The sequence below is a fragment of the Hylobates moloch genome, unplaced genomic scaffold, assembly GCF_009828535.3.
Source record: "Hylobates moloch isolate HMO894 unplaced genomic scaffold, HMol_V3 SCAFFOLD_3, whole genome shotgun sequence".
NCBI lineage: Eukaryota > Metazoa > Chordata > Mammalia > Primates > Hylobatidae > Hylobates > Hylobates moloch.
Window position 1 is genome coordinate 138645882 of NW_026652278.1, and position 22148 is coordinate 138668029.

A 22148-nucleotide genomic window follows, 5' to 3' on the forward strand; every position below is an offset into this window, starting at 1 on the left:
GCCCTCCAACGACAAATCACATCTCTAGCTGGCGTCACCCTTCAAAACCGCCACGCCATTGACCTACTCACAGCCGAAAAAGGCAGTACTTGCATCTTCTTACAGGAGAACTGTTGTTATTACATTAATGAGTCCCAAGTAATCGAAACTAGCATTAAAACCTATATCAGGTAAAACGTAAACTAATGAATGCTAGTACTACTCCCTCCCTTCGGGAAACCCTCAAAACCCCCCTCTTAGCTTGGCTCCTTCCCTTTTTAGACCCCCGATGGGTGTCCTCGCTTTCTGCGCACTACTCCCCTGCCTCATTAAGTTTCTCTTCCACATCTAACCAAACATTTAACCAGCTTCTCCTCAGAAACTACCAACTTTTAGCCACCAGCGAGAACGGGACAGATTCCACAGACAGGCTCACAACCTGCTAACCCAAGCCAGTCATGACAACCGCCAACCGATTCCACAAATTTCTCAATGATCTCCGTGCCGACAGCTGGCTCATTGCCAACCCATCCCTGCCCCTCAACTGGCTCACGGCACTGGAGAATCTATACCTACAAGGAACATTACCCCATGCACAACCCTGACAGTTCTCCCTGTGCCCCCTCCCCACAGTGCCCCCACTCAGCGGGAAGCAGCCAGGTGAACCACGACGCCCATTTTCCCCCATTTAAGGAAACAAAAAGGGAGGAATGTCAGGTAACATGGGGTACCTTAAAATGGCGCCGTACCTTAAGATGGGGCCGGTTCTGGGTTCTTCTCCCCTCCTTGACCAGGCACTGTCTGAACCCGCCAAAGGAGGGCCAATCAGAAAGAAGCATCTCCCACCTTCCCTTGGGCCCGCCCCTAGCCCAATCCACGTAGGCCCAAGGGATATAAAACCCAGCACACAAGCAGCCCTCTCTCTCTTCTCTTCCTTCTCCTTGCGTGGTACTGCTCGATACCTCCAATAAAGATCTCTTGACCGCGACTGGTGTAGTTTGGTCTCTGCCTGGCCCCTTTCACTGAACTTCTGAGCTTCTATAACTGTAAGAAATAAATTATTTTTCCTTATAAATTACTCCGTTTCAGTTATTCTGTTATAAACATAAGATTATTGATTAAGACACCAGGTAAAAAATATGGAGTTCATCTGAATATATATGTGGAGCCAATGCAGGCTGTGAAAGTAGAAAATTGACATGATCAAAATAAGATTTTATCAGATTCATCTGGCAGTAGAGGGCAGGATTGCTTGAAGTAAAGAGACTAGTTAGTAGACTCCTGACAGGTTATGCCTATGGTAATAAAGATCTAACCCAGAATAATGAACAGGAAGGTATAAACTACATTACAAAGCAGGAGTTGTCAAATCTGAGTCACTGATGGGTCAGAGAGGAGAAAGAATAAAGAAAGCTCCTTTACTGTACCTGGATAATGGGGAAAATGGAACCATGAACAAGAAACTAGAAAGTTGTACATAAGAAACTGACTAAAATAATTCTTAATATATCATCATTTCTCTAAAAATTATACATTGGGAAGATTTTTCTGAATGATGTGGAATTATGGATGTGTTCCCCCTTGGTGGACAAAAGTAACTCAAACCTTTGGGTGGGGCACTATCTCTCCTCCACTGTCCCCAGCCCTCTCCATGACCTTATGGAACCAAAGCCAATGGTTACTGAGTATAGAAGATAGCTGCTGTTTCTGCCTGCTAAACATACCCTCCCCCTGCACCTGGAAACACCATTTGTATTTCTTGTAGAGATTGCATTCCATGCAGCACAGGTGCAATTGGACCCATTCCACCCTGCCCCCATCAATCTCCTCCCACCCTTTGTCCAGCTACAAAAAAGGGCACATAGCCCAGACCTGGCCAATTTGTTCACCCCATGCCATGTGCATAGCACAGTGATTCAGAAAGAGGTATGTTGCTGGAGCCAACCCAATCACTATCCATGAAATTATTCTAGAGAAGTAACAGGAAGCACTTCTTTCTGCTACAATTAAAGTCCATATTAGGAGGTAGGAGCTCAAAATTAACACTGAAAGATTAAAGGATGAGATGCAGACTAGGAAAGGGCCTGGCTAAAACTGAAGAAGAGAAATTCTCTCAGGCCTGCCTCTCTGTAGACTGGTCTGTTCCACTGTAGGAAACCTAACTGCTGACAACCCCCAATTTGTTGTGGGTGTCAGGGAAATCTGAGACAAGTGTACCCAGCCACACTATGAACCCCTAGACCCAGCCACATCTGAAGTTGGCTGAGCTTCTGAACTTTCCAACTACGTCAACAAATTTTTTTTTAAGGAAATAAAATTAAATTTTGATCACTTGCTACCAAAAAAAGTTTAATGTAGCTAGCTTTACTAGCTTGTTATCAAAATGTGTTTTGCTTGTGCCCACAGCTCAATCTTAAAAATCACATTACTGAAGTTCTTCCTTCCTTGACCACCCCAAGTATGTTACTCCTCCCCTCTATCTGCCTTCCATGCCTAGTTTATTTGCAGTTACCTTGAAGAACTTGTAAAAGGTTGCTCTAGTTGCACACCCTCCTGTGTGAGGCCAATAACAAAGGAAGATCTCCAAAACACCTTCCAAAAAAGGAAAGCAACAAATGGCCAAGCCCAGATGACAATCACAGTCCCAGCTAATATCTTTATTGCATCCAAGTAAATACCTGGCAGAGAAGCCAGCCATGCCATGTCCCAACATCTGACCTACAGAAACTGTTAGATAATAAATATGGGTTACTTTAATCCATTAAGTTTCTGGTAATTTGTGACTTAGCAATAGAAAACTTATAGAGGACAGATGCAACAACTTGTCCCTCATCTCAGAAGGGATATTTTCATATGCCCAAAATGAGTAGGCCCTTAGAAAATTGGAATGGAGACATATTGGCAGATTCCAATGAAGTTGGGGATGTGAACCTCTAAATTTGGTTCAGCCTTCTTTGTCAAGAGAAGCAGCTCTTCCAACTGTGTTTAAGGAAGTTAGTATACCTTAGTCTGAAGAATTTTCCAGGCATAGTGCAGAGGAAGGTATCAAAGCCTTAGGAAGATTGGACTTGGAGCTCCATCCTCAAACACAAAGACAAAAGCCTTTAAAGAGACTATTGAACCAGCTATTCCAATCACATCAGGTTAAATCTCTGTTAAAACAAAATAAAAAAACGGTGTGAGTGTGAGTGTGTGTGTGCGCGTGAGTGTGCATGCACATGCACACATTTCCTGGTGATTCTGTTCCTCTGCCTCAATCTATAGTGGTGAAGTTGAAGTCATTGTCACTAATCCATGTTCAAAGTGCATCCACTTTACCCCAAGGCTTGATGTTCTCGTAATGTACCTTCCTTAAAGTGTCATTTTCTACCTGCCTGGGAAAGGCAAAAGTCACACCTATCTTTCTCAATTTGGTTCAAGAATTTCAGGACATATTAGGCAATTTTAATAAAATCACCATGAGTTATCATCAATCTGTCCTTTATATATACAAAGAATGTTGACCGGGCACAGTGGCTCACGCCTGTAATCCCAACACTTTGGGAGGCCAAGGTGGGTGGATCACGAGGTCAGGAGTTCGACCAGCCTGGCCAAGATGGTGAAACCCTGTCTCTACTAAAAATACAAAAAAATTAGCCGGGCATGGTGGCGGGCACCTGTAATCCCAGCTACTTGGGAGGTTGAGGCAGAGAATTGCTTGAACCCGGAAGGCAGAGGTTGCAGTGAGCCGAGATTGCACCACTGCACTCCAGCCTGGGAGACAGAGCGAGACTCTATCCCAAAAAAAAAAAAAATGTTGCAAGAAAATCTAAAATTTGTTTCCTCTAAAAACATTGTATAAAGCCAAGTGCAGTGGCATGCACCTGTAGTCCCAACTACTTTGGAGGCTGAGGTGGGAGGATCTCATGAGCCCAGAAGTTCAAGGCCAGCCTGGGAAACATAGCAAGCCCTGTCTCAAAAAGATTATTATCACTATTATTATTATTACATATTTTCTCAAAGTGTTGTCTTGATATTTCCCTTTATTTTGTGTCCTTTTGTTTAAGAATGCAAAATATCTAGGATTGCTATCATTTCGGCTTGTGAAAGAAACACAAACTAGCTATAGCAGTTAGGGTTAAATCAGAGAAGCAAAGCCACTAGAGTATTGTGGGAATAAAAGATTTATTATAGGAATTAGATCTCACACAAATGTGAGAGCAGCTGAGAAAGTGAAAGTCAGGGAATTTAAGAAAGAGTCATAAATGAATCCTCTGAAAGCACTGGCTTGAGTAGGTAAGCTGGAGCTTTCAGGGAAATCTGCGACACCAAATATACCCAGCCACTTCAGTGAGATTGCAAAGCAGGAGCTCTCAGAGACGTCTATGGGAAGATGTTCCCTCTGTGTAGCTACCACCTCTATGGGTTTGCAGCCAAGCATCTGGGTAAGGGGGAGGAGGGAGTAGGTCTGCTTTTGGTGAGCTGGGCTGGCAATCACGAAGCCGAGCTGGACAGTGTGGAGGAGAGGAAGAATAAGTGGGGACCCAGACACCTCTGTGTCTATCTATCTGACTATGACGACCTTCCAAGAATAATGATCTTTGCTTCTTTTCCACCTTCCAAATCTTGTGCATCTTCCTCTATGGCCAACTCTAACCCAGAACCATGCATGGAATGTAATTCCCAGCTTAACCCACCTGCCATGGTGTATTCCAGCACAATGACTAAGCAAAAGATGAATTTGTTATTAGAGTCCTGGGGCTCCTCACAGAACTGAGGACAGGAATGAGACTGGATCTCAGATTAGCTGGAAACAGGAGTTCAGATACCATCAAGCTCTCTGGGTATCTTGCCTCTCTTGCTGCTCTCAAGTTACCTGCTTGTTTACCTGCCTCCCTTTAGACCGGCCTGTTCCACAGCAGGAAATCTAACTGCTGACAACCCCTAAGCATGATTCCCTGCCACTTCTTCAGACGTGTCAAGGGAAGAGAGACTCTCAGCTCTGTCTCTTCATGCCCAGTCCAATAAATTCTAAGAAGGGACTCATTGGCCAGAGGACTGGGTCACATGGTATCACGGCTGCTCCTGCTGTGCCAAGTGGATAGGGAAGGGGAGAACAGTTTTCAGAAGAAAGTAAATGTGGAGCAAAGCAGCTCCATAGGCATCCACTGCAGGAGGAAAGGTCTATTTATTAGTACTTACAATATAACAGATTCTATGCTAAGAGTTTTGCATACATTATCTCACTGAGTGCTTATCTCAAGACTTTGAGGTTGTTACCATTATTGTTCCCATTTTACAGATAAGGAAATAGAGACACAAAGAGATTATATCTTACTTAAGTCCCAAAACTAGCTATAGTAAGATTGGCCTGGCTCCAAAGAGGGCTCGTTGACTTCCAGTGTTCCAAGGGGCTCCAGTCACTCTGTTTGTCATTATGCCGTGGGCTTTCCCCCAATATTGCATATCAACAAACTTCCCAAGCTATACTCTCCTGTGTCCGTTCTCATTTCACAGGTGACAGAGACACAAAATTACCACCAATCTACACACCTGGAAACAACTCTGCCTCCTGGCACAGTGCTTTTTTCCTTATTACACACTGTCTTGCACCCTTGATCATCCACTGCAGTAAATATGATAAAAAGATACTTTTAATTTCTTTCTCATAGAACAAATGTGTTCACCCTGGAGCACATTTAGTTTAGCATAATCAAAGCTAAACTTCGTATGTGTTATAATCATGTAAATTGCTATTGACACTACTTCAGATTCAAGAACTTCTACAAGAAAGGTCAAAGCAAAATGGAACAACAGCTTGGAAGTTCATTATTGTCCTCACAGAATTTCATTATCGACAACTAATACATATTGAGCATGCTATTACAAGACACCGTGCCAGGCATAATGAATAGATGTAAGTGTGTAAGACATAGTCCCAGCCTTTTAAAATCTGGCTGAGTGGGCCGGGTGTGGTGGCTTACGCCTATAATCCCAGCACTTTGGGAGGCTAAGGTAGGTGGTTTACCTGAGGTCAGATGTTCAAGACCAGCCTGGTCAACATGGTGAAATCCCGTCTCTACTTAAAAATTACAAAAATTAGCCGGGTGTGGAGGCAGATGCATATAATCCCCAGCTACTCGGGAAGATGAGGTGGGAGGATCGTCTGAACCCAGGAGGTGGAGATTGCAATGAGCCGACATCGCACCACCACACTCCAGCCTGGGTGATAGAGCAAGACTCCATCTCAAAAAAAAAATCTGGTTGAGTAGATAGAACACAGACATAGACTATAATCAACCATTTATGGTAGCCTATGAATGAATGAATACACTAAGTGAATGATACAGAATAGGAGGCAATCTCTCGAGACTGCAACAGTCAGAAGATGTATCATGGAGGAGGTAGGAATCGAAGCCTGGATTTTCTCTAACATTTGTTCCTTCAGTCATTCAATCATTTGCTCATTCATTCAATAGTTCTTCAGTTGGGCATCATGCTTACTGCATGTAAGAGTAAAGGGACAATGGTGTATAACCTGGATAAGAGGCATGAGAGCTATGGGAGGTAATACGATTCCACTGGCAGAATATTTCAATTCAAATGTGCAGTGTACTCTACTCTTGCATCTACCTGTCACTTGTTGAGTGTCTCTTACCTGCTGAGAACTCTGCTAGATCCCTAAATGAAGTAAAATTCTGGTCACCGTCTGCAAAGACTCACAAAACATTTAAATAATGTCTTTGTCCAAATAGTCCTTATTGTGTAACAAGAGGACTTTGTATCACACAGTGTAGGCTCAAAGACATGGTACAAGGGGAACATGATACATGAGTACTCAGGATTCTTGCCGTCCAACTCTCGGAAAGAATATAACTGGACACACCATGGTTGTGCTCCAGGAGAAGGACACAGGTCCTCTGCCACCTTGCATTCTTACAGAAGCATTAAGAGGGGCAGGGATCACTCAAACAATTTGGGAAATCCAGCCTAGCTAGTACAAGAAAAAAAAATGTCCTTTCTCAGATATTAATTTGCATATTAGCAGAGTTCAGCTAGAGGCCTTGAAACTTATTACCCGCCCCCGGCTCAGCCACCTTGTTGCCCTGTTGAGGGAGGGCCACTGTGCTCATCCAGGAACGAGATAACTGAAGTCTTCTCAGAAATGTAGTTCAGAGTAAGGTGAGATGGGAGGATAGACTCACAGATGGAAGTTGGATAGGTGAGGGGAAAGGGGTTGAGCAATTTTTTTTTAAGACAAGGTCTCTCTGTGTCACCCAGGCTGAAGTGCAGTGGTGCTATCATGGGTCACTGCAGCCTCAACTTCCTAGGCCCAAGCAATTCTCCCACCTCAGCCTCCCGAGTAGCTGGGACCATAGCTGCATGCCACCACACCCAGCTAATATATTTTTTCATTTTTTGTGAAGATGGGGGATCTCCCTGTGTTGCCCAGGCTTATTTCCAAAGAACTTTTTTGGGTTTCTAAGACAGGGTCTCGCTCTTTCACCTAGGCTGGAGTGCAGTGATGCAATAGAGCTCACTGCAGCCTTGAAATCCTGGGCTCAAGCAATCCTCCCACCTTAGCCTCTTGAGTAATCAGGACCACAGGCATGCACCACCACACCTGCCTAATTTTTTTTTTTTTTTTTTAGAGACAGGGTCTCACTATGTTGCCCAAGCTGGTCTCAATCTCTTAGGCCCAAGTGATCCTCCTGCCTCAGCCTCCTAAAGTGCTGGGATTACAGGCATGAGCTACCATGTCCGCCTGGGCATTCTAAACAAGTGGCTGACATAGGCAGAGGTGCAGAGCCAGGAAAAAGGATGTCTAGTTCCCCACAGTAACTTAAGGGCTCAGTACAGTGCTGAGCAATAGTGGGTGCTCGGTAAATATTTTGCTGGATGGCTGAAAGACATTCAGGCCACCTGCATGCCTAGGGCCTCTCAAACTTGGTGCATAAAAGGAGTAGCAGTGTCTTAGGGAATATCCAGAGCACCAAGACAAAAACGGACATAGTTTTACCAGATTTATTAGTAAGTAAATTAAAACGCTAAACAAATTAAAACAGGCCAGGTGTGGTGGATCACGCCTGTAATCCCAGCACTTTGGGAGGCCAAGGCGGGAAGATCACGAGGTTAGGAGATCGAGACCATCCTGGCTAACATGGTGAAACCCCATCTCTACTAAAAATACAAAAAATTAGCCGGGTGTGGGGGCGGACACCTGTAGTCCCAGCTACTCGGGAGGCTGAGGCAGGAGAATGGCGTGAACCCGGGAGGCAGAGCTTGTAGTGAGCCGAGATTGTGCCACTGCACTTCAGCCTGGGTGACAGAGCAAGACTCCGTCTCAAAAAAAAAAAAAAAAATTAAAACAAACATACATGAATATATATTTGTTTTAATTTTATGTTATATATAAGTGTATCGGTATACATATGTACATAAATTGCAAAGTTCCAATAAATTATTCAAATAAAATATAAGATTTGAGATAAATTTGTCTTTTGTGGAACCTCCCTGCAATACTCAGACCCCCGGCAAACAGGCGTTCAATCTTCTCCACCATTAGGGATATAAAAGTGGAAAAGCTTGAAAAGTAGTACTGGATTTCTATTGAGCAAAAGAAAAAGAAAAAAGTGGTGGCTTATGCCTGTATCCCAGCACTTTGGGAGGCCAAGGCTGGTGGATCAGCTGAGGTCAGGAGTTCGAGACCAGCTTGGCTAACATGGTGAAAACCTGTCTCTACTGAAAATACAAAAAAAAATTAGCCGGGCATGGTGGTGGGTGTCCATAATCCCAGCTACTTAGGAGGCTGAGGCAGAAGAATTGCTTGAATATGGAGGTGGAGGTTGTAGTGAGCTGAGATTGCGCCACTGCACTCGAGCCTGGCAACAGAGCGAGACTCCGTTTCAAGAAAAAAAAAGAAAACAGTGATTAAAATAGCAACTAAGAGATAAGTTGTAAGATTGCTAACCTTTTCTTGAAAAAAGAGCTGCCAGGTAAGGCTAAAGAAATCTATTTATTAAATCAGCAATAAACTAGATTATGTGGTTTCCAAAATAAATATGATCTTTCATATTATACATGTAATATGTAAATTTATAAAAACAAATAATATAAATATTATAAACAGAAATATGAGTTAATATCAATAAGCTTTCACAACAAGAAAGTGTCTAGTGTCATAAACCATCTTTGGGGAAAAACAAAACCCTGCTAGATGTAAGAGTTTGTAACTGTATATTCATAGGCACACACACACATATAATCTCCCACACTTAAAATAATCTAATTAAGAAACTACAGTCTCCTCTTAAAGTTGAAATTCTTTCAGGTCATGGATAAAAACAACAATGGTATGGCGAATGCAATACACAATAGTATACAATACAATACAATGCAATGCAATGCAATGCAATGCAATGCAATGCAACGCAACGCAACGCAACGCAATACAATACAATACAATAATGGCTCATTACTAGAAATATTAGGAATTACCTATAACTAGAAAGAAAACTGGGCCACCAGGCTTCATTTTGGTATTATTTTTTTTTGCATAAAAGTATACTAGTCTTCGGTTTCAAACTTTGTTTCTGCTCTGCCTTCCTTCGCCTCTTTCAGAAAATACACAAAGTGCGGCTCTGGGTTCCCTGAGCAAAACCAGACTGGTCAGCTTCGTGTTGCTGTAACCTTCAGATCTGGATATTGTCACCCATTTGCTCTTTCCAAAGACATAGGGGGCCTATTTCAGGACACCTGGCCTGTTGTTTTACTTTTTTTTTTTTTTTTTTTTTTAATGCTGGTGACAGTGTAGCTGAAAATTCAAATGGAAAAGAATTTCAACGGATCAGCATCTTCTTTTCCACTGATTTTTTTCTAAACAGACTCTTGAGAATGTTTCTGCGCCAGATTATTAGTCTGTGGCACAGCCGAACTTATGCCTGCAAGCCCCATCATAATCAGTGTCGATGGCCACAGAGTTCATTCGACCCATAGTGATGAGAATCAAACGTGAAGATGGTTGAAATAATTGGGTCAAATCTGCAGCAGGCCATTTCAGTGGCCACAGGAGAATGAGGGCATATTCAAAAATCATAATGAATCACATTCTCTGTGGGTAAAATAGGAATGATGATGATGTGGTATCAGCCAATTTCAGATGGACACTAGCAAGAAAAATGTAAATAATTAATATTTATATAGATGCAGAATAAAAATAAACAATATTGTATCATATGAATGTAGGTAGGTTTATGTCCCAAACATCTAATTTCCAGCTCGTTCTCTTTCACTAAAAAAAAAAAGAAAAAAATGTTATGCAGTAATGGAAGCATAGGGGAATTGGAATATTTTCTGTTACAGTATGTTTTAAATATTTTCTGTTACATTATGTCGGGTTGGAATTCTTCCATTTGTCACACCAAATCCATCCTCTCCCCTTCTCTGCTGTGCTCTGTGCCCTGGGAGGCTGATCTGTTTGGACTACAACAGGCTTCCCTGTCCTCTGGCTTCCATCAGGTTTCGCCAAGAGCGGGCAGTAACCAGAGATCAGACAAGGGAGGAGAGTGAGGTTGAGCATTCATTGTTTCAGCTCCCCTCTAAGGGCTGATTCCTGCACAGAAGGTCACAGCTCTTTTTGAATGGCTCATTCACACAGCCTGTCTACCTCCCTTTAGAGGTCATTACTTCCTCCTTTTTGTCCCATTACTGCACCACTCCAAATGGATTCCATACTCTTCGCCCACGCCTTTGTGAATCCTATTAAACCCTCCTCAAATCACTCAATTTAATTTACCATGTGTTTTCAGCTGGACTCTTGACTGAATCATATGATCACTAATCGTTTTTAAAAATTATTCCACAGTGTTCACGCAAAACAATTATTTGACAATAACATAAAGCGTGTCTACTTCCCTTCACCCTGCACGTGGTTTCCACTTTGACCATGGCCTGAGTCACTTGTCCTAAGTGACTCTATTTTGATATTTATGATCACAAACATCACTACATATCAGGCCCCTTCTTGGGGAGATAACGTTAGAGGAAGGGTGATTGGGTGGGCTACACATGAAAAGTCTATTCTAGTATCTTTATTTCCAAAATCTTTACATTTCTCCCTCTATGTTATGCCAAGGGAATTTTGGCACCTTATCTTCTCTTTCATATGTAGGCTCATAGAAGCAGAGAGTAGAATTGTGGATATTAAAAGCTAGAAAAGGCAGGTGGGAGAGGAGGAGTGGGACAGGTTAGTTAATGAATACAAAATTACAGCTAGAGAGGAGGAATGAATTCTGGTGTTCTGCAGACATTAGGGTGAAAATAGTTAACTATGATTTATTGTATATTTTCAAAAAGCTAGAAGAGAGAATTTTGAATGTTCACAGCACAAAGAAATGATAAACGCTGGAGGTGATGAATATGCTGATTACACTGATTTGATCGTTACACATTGTATACATGTATCAAAATATCACATAAATATAGACAATTATTATACATCAACTAAAAATAAAAGAAAAGATTTTTAAGTACTTTGACTTTATTTAGTGTTGACCAACACATGGCATGTTTCAGTCATCTAGGATCATTCCAGCTGCTCCAGGTAGCAAGATTTGCTGAAGTAAGAGAAGAGAGTGCAAGAGATTATTACACCAGCAATTAAATATTTCAGCCTGAAAGTGATATATGTGACTTCACCTCATAACCTATTGGCCAGGACCACATGGCCCCAACTGCGAGGAGGACAGCAAAGTGTAATTTTTCAGGTTTCTAAGAGAAGAAAAAAACTAGATATGTGTGAGCATCACAACCTGTAACTTAGAGCTGTCAAAGATGATGAAAAGTTACAATATTCATACTTTTTTCAACTTGGAGGATTGTAGTCGCTGTATTTTGTGTTATTTAGTTGTTTCTCCCTCCCAACTTCCCACATCTTAAATGTAACTATACTAACATTTCAGGTTTCAGGTGACAGTATGTCTGAATTGATACCAACTCACAATAAGACATGAGTCTGAGCCTTTTGCTCATGCTCAGTTTACAAAATAGTTTATTGGTACTTTCTGGACCTGTTAGGGCTGCGTCTTGTAATTGCCATTTCCATTTTACGATGGAATACTACTGGGCATGCCCAGTTTTATGGCTGTGATCAGATGATGGTTAGTTTGTGCTGGGTGTTTTAGGTTGTCCAGTCACTAGACAACCAAGTACTTTGTTCTGGGACTTGCCAGAGTCTCCAAACAGCATCTCTGCTGCCATGCTACAGTTCCAATGCCATTGAATCCATTAGGTCATAAGACTCAAGTGGCATGTCAACTTTCAACCCAGCCTGGACATGCTGCAGGTCTTATTCTTGTTCCAGGACTTCCTTAAGACTGGAAGCTTATAGGTTATTTCCTAAGTAGGTTAGTGCAGCATGCCCAAATGTGGTATATGTTGTCACCAAAATCCAGAGGCTTATCAAATACAGTGCCTTTTTCTTTGTGGTGTACAGTGCAAAGTCCTGCCATTTGTGATTTCCTAACATGCTACAAACCACTGGACTCTTCTCAAACATCACCAAAGTGGTGGCAGGGCCCTGAACTTTCAGAGGGTTTATCTCCCACTCTTAGCATATATATTTTCTACTTCCTTCTCACTAGGTCCAACAAACAACATGCTCATCAATGTAAAGAACTCGTGTGATGTTCCACAGAATACAATAAAGATACACCCTTGTCTCTGCTATATAAATGCAAACTGCTTCTGATTTTGCCTACTGGTTAGGATGGGAAAGAATGCATTTTCAGGACAACAGTTGTATGTCAGGTGCCTGGGGGGATCATTTGTTTCAGTAAATATCCTGTATCCAAAACCATAACTGCAGCTAACGTCACCACCTGATTAGGTTTGCAATAATCCACTGTCATTTTCAAGGCCCATCAGGCTTTTGTTCCTGCCAAACAGAAAAGTTTTATGCAGATATAGTAGGAATTACTACCCCTGCTTCTCTCAAGGTCTTTATGGCAGCAGTAATTTCTACAATCCCCCCAGCAGGATCACTTACTCTTTACTAGCTTGGTGAATTGTTTGGGAAGAGCTCCAGTGGCCCTAGATAGTCCTTCCTTTCATAGTAGCCTTTACTCAACAGGACAGGGAACCAGAATGGTATCCTGCTAGTTACCAACTATATGTGTATGTATATGCATGTACATGTGTATGCGTACACACATGTGTATGTGTACATGTATGCATATATGTGTGTGAGTATGTATTCCCACCAGATACCCTGGGACTGGGATAATATACACTGGATGGGCCTGCAATCCCGGTAGGTCCACTGTTACATGAATTGGAGCCACAGATTCGTCTAATACCTCACATCCATAAGCCCTACTTTGGCAGACAATTGTAATGTTTTTGGTCTCTGGCATAAGTGTAAAATCAGAGCCAGTATGTGATACTTCCCAGTAGGTTTTATATTCCCTTCTCCCAGTCCACAGACCCCTGGGTGAATAGCTCCAGGTCACCCTGTGGAAGACTTGGGAGGAAATCCACTGGATACACTATGGCTAAACTACAGAGTTCTTCTTCAGAGGCACCTGGCCTCCATCTCTGTTGAGGGGCTTCATCCGTCCACTGGCTGAGTTCTGAGACTCTGGTAGGACGCCATGAATCCTAACATGGTGTCTAGTTTCTTTCTGCCCAGTAGTCCTAGAGGTCTAGGTCTACTCAGTGGACCTCAGTAAGCTGCCCCTTGATTTCATTTCAAAAACACTCCTATGACCATTCCTTTTCCATGATGCATTGTACTAACTGCACATACATTTGTCTTTGTCTATTAACATCTCCCACCTACCCTCTACCTCTCGGGAATCCCATTTTCTCGTTGTAATCGGGACATGCCATTTTTGCAGCATTTCCATTGTCTTCTCTGGAAGTCAGAGGACAGCTACCAAGTAAGGCCCCTTCCTCAGTGCTTGGTGAAGAGGTGTTCTCCAAACCTCCTGCTAGGTAGTAGCAGAGCTGGTTGCTAATAACAGGGCTTTAAAGAGACAAATTTAAAAACTGCCACTGCCACCAGTTTCTGAATGATGAACCCTAGCATTCCACTGGAAGACCACAACTGTGCTGGATACCTCATTCTGCTTTCCAGCGTGCCAAGAGAGTGCATTACTATGGGAACCTAGTCACTATTCAGACCGTTAGTTGCAAGGGAGTTTGGGAAATGTAGTTTCCAGCTGGATGGCCAGGTGCCTAACTAAAACTCTTTTACTATGACAGAAAGGAAGAACAGATTCAGGGAATAATTTCCAGCTCCCCACATTCAGCTCTCCTTCTCTAACAGTTCCTTCCCATCAGCATTTAAACATGTTCGCAGATTGTTGTTATTTTCTTCCACTTTGGGAGGAAAAGTAAAACCCATTTCCATATCCCCCCTCACTATTTCTCTCCCTTTATTCTATGTAATTAAATATTATAAAAGAATTGTCAGCTAGGCGTGGTGGCTCACACCTGTAATCCCAGCACTTCGGGAGGCCGAAGTGGGTGGATCACTTGAGGTCAAGAGTTCAAGGCCAGCCTGGTCAACATGGTGACACCCCATTTCTACTAAAAAATTACAAAAATTACCCAGGTGTGGTGGTACATGCCTGTAGTCCCACCTACTTCGGAGGCTGAGGCAGGAGAATGCTTGAACTCAGGAGGCAGAGGTTGCAATGAGCTGAGATCATGCCACTGCACTCCAACCTGGGCAACACAGCAAGACCCTGTCTCGAAAAGAAAAAAAGAATTGTCTTCAAATGCTTACCAGTGTATGTAGAAAAGTCTAAATTTAGCATAGGAAAAGGAACTCTGGATATTAATACACAATATACAAAACTGAGACCTGTGGAATGATTGAAAATTGAAGACTTATTTTTTTTAACATCACCAGTGTGGTAAGCAGAATAATGACCATCCTCCCTCAAAAGATGTCCATGTCCCAATTCCAGAAACTGTGCATATGTTACGTCACAGAGCAGAAAGGGATTTTGTAGATGTGGTTAAAGTTAAGAACCTTGAGATTAAGACACTGGCCAGGCACAGTGGCTTACATCTGTAATCCCAGCACTTTGGGAGACTGAGGCAGGAGGATTGCTTGAGCCCAGGAGTTTGAGACCAGCCTGAGTAACATAGCAAGACCCATTTGTACAATCAATCAACCAATAACAAAGAAGAATTGGGGAAACTATCTTGGATTATCTGAGTGCGCTCAATCTAATCACGTGGGTCCTTAAGAGTATAAGATGAAGAAGAAGGGATATTATATGAAAGGGACTCAACTCACTGTTGTTGGCTTTGAAGGTAGAGGAAGGGGACTGACCATGAACCAGAGTGTGGACATTCTCTAGAAGCTATGAATGACCCTCAGCTGACAGCCAGGAAAGAAAGCGGGGCCTCAGTCCTACAACTGCAGGGAACTGAATTCTGCCACTGACTTGAATGAGCAAGGAAATAGATTCTCCCCTACAACCTCCAGAAAGGAATGCAGCCTGCTGACCCCTTGGTTTTAGCCCTTTGAAATCCATGTTAGACTTCTGACCTCCAGCACTGTAAGATACTAAATATGCATTACTTAAGCCACTAAGTTTGTGTTCATTTGTTCTGGTGGCAATGGAAAACAGATGTATCTTGTACATCAGATACTTTTCCCCTTAAATCTTCCTCCCTGGGGACACAGGGAGGGGACACAGGGGACACTTCCTCCCTGGGGACACAGCTTTGATCACAAAGCTGGGATTTCTGAGAATAGAGAGCATTTTAAAAGCTTGGTTCTAGGGCAATTGCCAGATTCTTATATCCTGACCTACACATGGTTCTAGGGAGAGGATGAAGCAAGAAGGGAAAAAACAAAGACCTTGCTCTTCTGTTTTCCTCTCATTTCCCAAACAAAAAAATTGGAAAATGCAAATCATAGAATTTATACTATTGGAGAAAAATATCTAGTTCTACCTCTACATAGTAAAGATACCTCATAAATAGAGGCACCATTTATGGCCCAAGCCTGATGGACTCTATTCAGAGCTATGCATGCACAGAACATTCCTTTTACAGTGTGGGAGGAGTTACACAGGCATGCGAACACACACATCCTACCCATAGAAAACCATCTAGAACAGGTGCTCATGAGTTTACACAAGGATGCTCAACAGCCTTTAATACACGAGCAAAGTAAAGGTAAAATTCAAACTCCATAGAGACCACTCCTCATGTTCAAAGAAGAAAACTCCTCCACACTAGGACAAAATTCCCCATGAGTTCTCTTTACCTTGTGTAAGTCAAAGCCTTCTTTCTGTTTTTTTTTTTTTTTTGAGACGGAGTCTTTCTCTGTCCCCCAGGCTGGAGTGCAGTGGCGCCATCTCGGCTCACTGCAAGCTCCGCCTCCCGGGTTCACGCCATTCTCCTGCCTCAGCCTCCGGAGTAGCTGGGACTACAGGCGTCCGGCCGAGTCAAAGCCTTCTTTCTCTGGGGGTCACCACAGGCTAGCATCTAATGGACAAATACAGTGCATAATAATTTTGATTTAAATCCTAAAAGAATTTGTCTCAGTATAAAAATATTTTTCCTTTCTCACATTTTTAATAATACACAGAATCTTCTTCCTAACCAGAAAGACCTTTTCTCCCAAATCTACTGAATTACCTAGTTTTAAATCTGTTAAAGTAATTTAAGTTTTTCTTGTTCCTTTTAACCTGAAACTTGATATGCTAGAAGTATCACTTAAATTGGTCTGAAAATAAAACATCAATGGCAATAAGAGAAAGAAAAAAGAAACTTCCCCACCAGATAGAGCTACTAGAAAGCTTACTTAGTGAGTAATAATTTATAGAAAAGGTAATTTATTATTTACTATGTAAGTTATTTGCACCATTCAAAGTATCTTCTTCGCTCAGTGACAAAGCACCTCATATACTTCTAAGGCCTGTTGGGTGCTCAAACTGCTTTATCACCTTTCTTGTGAGGAAACTAGAGAGCGCTATAGTGATTAATCCGGTAATTCTAGTAATACATCTTTAAAGATGAGGGCAAATGTTCTATTCATTTAAATATTTATTTCAGTAGTTTAAACAAAGAAACTTTATAAAGAAAACCCAATATAAAAGTTAATATACTGGGGGAATAAATGTGAATGAAGAATGTAAAACTTAAATCTATAAAGCAGAGGAAGCCATGAGAAACAATTGTTGGGCGAGCCTTGAAAATGTGGGGAACAGTATCTGGAATAAAATAAGAAGCAAGGCCAAGGACAAAGGCTAGTCCAGGTCAGAAGCACAGATGGGACTGCAACTCCCAAACCGTGTGCTGAAGAGCGACAGCGTGCTGGAGTGAACTCACAGAAGCACCTTAGGATGTTTTATACTTTTAAAAGAAACACAGAAACATCTGTCAGATCTTATGTGAATGTCTGTAATTAGGTGTTTGGACCTAATTACTTAATAAGTGAAACTATTAGATAGTTCTTTGGCTAAGGGACACCATGAAAAAACTAGTGAGATTCTAAGGGCACCGTGAAACAAGAAAGTTTGGAAACTTCTGCCTTAGGGACATGCTAGGATTCAAAGGACATTGCCTGCTCAGAGTAAAATTAGAGTAGCAGATGAAAAGTGGAAAGGACAGTGCCTCTAGCTTCTGCATACCTAATTATACACAGTGGGGCCTTTTCATAGCTCAGTGCTGGCTCTAAAGAACTCTTGTGCTCTCTCATTCTAAATTCACTGCAGGAGCCCCTTAAAATCACTGAATCCTGCTTTCAAACCAGTGAATTTCATTCCTCCTTAATAACAAAAACAAAGCAGTAATTTTTCAGTGTTGGTCTTGGGACCCAACAGAGTTCCTCAAATATTTAGAGAAATTCTACTAAGACTTAAGTATCACCTTCCTCATGAAGAAATGAATGAACTTTATGGAAAGATTCACTCAGCAACTTCATAATAGCCCATTATCAAAATTTTAAAATTTACTCTAAATCAGGGGTTGGTAAACTTTTTCTATAAAAGTTCCATAGTAAATATTTTAAAATATTCTTTTACAACTCTTTAAAAATGTAGAAACCAACTTAAAGCAGGCACTTGAGCAGATATTTGTACACCCATGTTCACAGCAGCATTATTCACAATAGGCAAAGGCTGGAAACCACCCTAGTGTCATATCAACAGATGAATGGATAAACAAAATGTGGCATATACACATAAAGGAATATCATTCAACCTTAAAAAGGAATGAAATTCTGATGTATGATACAACATGGACGAAATTAGAAAACATGAAGCTAAGTGAAATAAGCCAGATACAAAAGGGCAAATATTATATTATTCCATATATGAGTTACCAAGAATAGTCAAATTCATAAAGAGAGAAAGCAGAACAGTGGTTACCAGAGCCAGAGGCAAGGGCTAATGGGGAGTTGTTTCATGAGTACACATTTTCTCTTTGGGTGATAAAAAAGTTCTGGGGATGATAGGGGTGATAGTTGCAAAATGTAAATGCAGTTAATGCCACTGAAATACAGTGGTATGTAAAGTTGAAGCTTAGAAGTGGACAGAAATAGCTTCAAGGTCCAGATTTAAAAGTTTAATTTTACCACCTGTGCTACTTTTATTTTCTTCTGCACTCATTTGGTGCACAGTAGACCATTTCCCTTTCCATGTGTTGGAAAGGAGAAAAAAGGAAACATTGAAAAATTAAGCATACTGTAAAGACTCAGATCTCTCCCCTGCATGCTTGCAACCTTTAAATCTAAAACTCATTTAACTCATGGATTAGTTAGCACAATCTCAGACCCTGGAGCCAACCTATCCCTAAAAAAAGAAAAACCTAATGGACTGTATGTAGGCTACAGGCAAAAAAAAAAAGTCACTATAAGCAAGAAACTTCTTTCAGATTAGATAAACAGTACATAAATGTATAGACAAAAGACGACTGTTTCAGTTATCTATTCACTGGAAGAGATGTGTAACAAACAACCCTAAACTCACTGAAGTAAAACGACAATCACTACCCTCATGAATTCTTCAGGTCAGGACTTAGGACAGGGCAGAGCAGGCATGGTATGTCTCTGGCCATGATGAGGGCCTCAGCTGGGATGACCCAAATGGCTGAGCGGCAAGAATGGCTAGGAGCTGGAATCAGCTTCTCAGCTCACGTGACTGGCACCTAGGCTGGGCTGACTCAAAGCCTGGGCTCAGCTGTGACTGTTGATCAGTATTACCTTCAAGGGGTCTGTCTGTCTTGGGCTTTCTCACAACATGCCAGCCTCAGGCAGTGGAACTTCTCACAGGAAGACTGAGAGTTCAAAAGGTAAATGTTCCAGCAGACAAGGTGGTACTGCATGGTGTTTTATGACCTAGACTCAGAAGTCACATATGGTGACTGTGACCATTTTCACCAACTTCTATGGGTTAAAATCAATCACAAGCCTACATACATGTAAAGAGAGGGAACACAGACTCTATCTTATCAGATGAGTATCAAAGAAGTTGCAGCCAGGTTTTAAAACTACCATGGACATATTTATAGAGAAATGGAGATACATGGCAAAGGGTTAACAGTGTCCATCCCCCAGGATCCCTCAAAGTGCATTTAATCTATTATCTTAATTCAGATTAATCCAAACTTATCCTTCAAGAATAGCAAATTCCACCTATTTTCATGTGATGCAGCAGTAACAAACTTCAATTAACCTCTACAACTTGCATCAAAGTTGACTAATAGCTTATTTTTGACCCTGGCACCATATGCCAATTTTAACCATTTCTTATTTTTCAAACACCATCAAGCTCAGATCCACCTTCAGGCTTAGGCTCTCATATCCAGAAAGAATGCAGAGAATGACTGTAGCAAGCAAAGCAAGTAGATTAGGATCACATCAGCATTATGGCCTATTCCCTATCCTTACTAGACTTTAGGATCTTACAGGTCAAGAGAAAAAAATGAAACAAATGGTGGGCAAATAGAGCTATCAACTTTTTATTCTCCAAAGTAAAAACATTTGAAGAACAACTACTATCTATTATCAAATTAAAAAATAGGATAGACAATTTCAAAATAAAACATGGTCCTTAAGAGTGAATAAATTTAACTAAAAGAAAAATTCATATATCTTATATGAAATGCTTTGGACCAGCAGTGTTCTGGGGAACATTTGCATTATACATACCAGCTGAGCATCTCAAATCTGAAAATCCAAAATCTGAAGTGTTTCAAGGAGCATTTCCTTTGAGCATCATATAAGCACTCAAAAAGTTTTGGATTTTGGAGCATTCTGAATTTCAGATTTTCAGATTTGGCATACTCAATCTGTAATTTTGTTTTTAATTTCTCTGCTGATCTGAAGAAATTTCACCATAGAAGAATTCCAGTTCACAAACTGGTATGTGAAATCATTTGTGCATCTGTCTCATCTCTTCTCTCTTTTGCTTTTTTCTAATGGATTTAGATTTTTGCTTTAGGAATTCAAAATCTAAACAAGACAAATAAGTAAATAAGTATAATACCATATAAATGCTGTAAGAATACATGGGGAAACAAAAATAAAGGAAGGTCTCACAAATTAGGCAAAAAAAGTTTGCCCATGAGAAAGAATGGGAAAGATTATAGGCAGCAAAAACGCTGTAGCTGAAAGCACTGAGACAATCTACGCATACAGCATATCCAAGATAGCCTCTACTGTGCACCAAAAAAGTAAAGAGTAGTTATACTTGGCCATAGAGTAAGATTAACTTTCTCTTCATTGTTCTTCTTTTTTATGAACTTTAACAATAGAGCAAGCATTAACTTAATGATCAGGAATTTTTTTAATTTCAATTTATTTATTTATTTATTTTTTTGAGACAGAGTCTCGCTCTGTTGCCCAGGCTGGAGTGCAGTGGCTTGATCTCGGCTCACTGTAAGCTCCGTCTCCCGGGTTCACGCCATTCTCCTGCCTCAGCCTCCAGAGTAGCTGCGACTACAGGCGCCCGCCACCACGCCTGGCTAATTTTTTGTATTTTTGGTAGAGACGGAGTTTCACTGTGTTAGCCAGGATGGTCTCGATCTCCTGACCTCATGATCCGCCCGCCTCGGCCTCCCAAAGTGCTGGGATTACAGGCGTGAGCCACCGCACCCAGCCTTAATTTCCATTTTTAAAGTAAGCTTAGGAAGAACAAACAAAAGGCCTATTTTTCCGGTAGAAAGCAGTTTGGATCAGGTTGTAAAATACAAATGTTAATGACTGAGAAGTAGGCAGTGAAGTCAAGCTCCAAACAGACGATACCAAAATAGGGGCTCATAATATTCCTTAGGTGTCTCTGTGAGACTCCTGGGCTAGGTGTACTCAATGTTACAAGCCTCCTTATCCATATGGTCATTAGGCGGAAATTCCCCAGGTGGCAGGTACTAGCAGGTCAAATGCTTAAATATAATGCCCTTTGGAGTCAGAAAGACCAAGGTTGCTATCTCCACACTACCACTTAACTAGCTCCGTGAGCCTGGGCAAATTTATTAGCCACTTGACTTTTTCATCCGTAAAGTGGAAAAATGCCTACCTCTCAAAATTTTTGTGCAGAACAACTTACATAACGTAGGTAATGAACTTAGTACAGTGCCTGTCCCCCTGAAAATTACAATTACAATATAAAACGCATTTGTATATGTAATTGAGAAGTAGATATTTGTTTATTGGTTTAGCTAAAGGCTTTAAGCATATAAAACTCCTTTGTCAGCTGGAATGTCAACTTTTTAAAACTTAAATGAGTGCAAATTTTTAACACAAGTTCCAAATGTGGAAAGGACATTCCGTATTTGCGGTTAATTCTAAAATTAAGCTACCTTTAGAATGATCCTTCTGTAGGATCCAGAAATAACCAAGCTGCCTAGCCCCTAGATTCTAGCAACTGACAGAAAACTAGGTGGAGGTTTCCCATTCTTCCCTGTCTTCTTACTCCAGCGGGCTTCTCTATCCACTCTAGATTGAATAGGGTATGTTTTGTGTAGAGATGGGCCTTCTCTCTTCCAGTCCAACTCTGAAGTAACCGCCCCTTACCCAAGCTTTCTTTAAACTGGAATAACGCCAGCAGAAGAATGTAGTAGGTGTGCTTCAAGTGTCCTCAAACAATTCCCGCAGCTTCCAGAATCCTTGCAATAGCCCACCGGACCATCTGCGGCAATTCCACCCACTTCCACGCACTTGCTCT

The 22148-nt window shown here is 41.4% G+C and overlaps 1 long non-coding RNA gene across 2 annotated transcripts; it reads right to left on the reverse strand.

The window, feature by feature from the left end:
* Positions 1-941: 941 nt before the first annotated feature.
* Positions 942-19240, reverse strand: LOC131383132 (uncharacterized). 2 transcript variants are annotated; one of them, XR_009212919.1, is made up of 3 exons: positions 19187-19240; positions 14569-14705; positions 942-1023 (listed from the first exon to the last, which is right to left on the reverse strand). It is a non-coding gene; the product is annotated as an uncharacterized LOC131383132 (long non-coding RNA). The 2 variants fall into 2 exon arrangements; XR_009212918.1 differs by lacking the exon at positions 942-1023 and adding an exon at positions 11478-11573.
* Positions 19241-22148: the final 2908 nt, after the last annotated feature.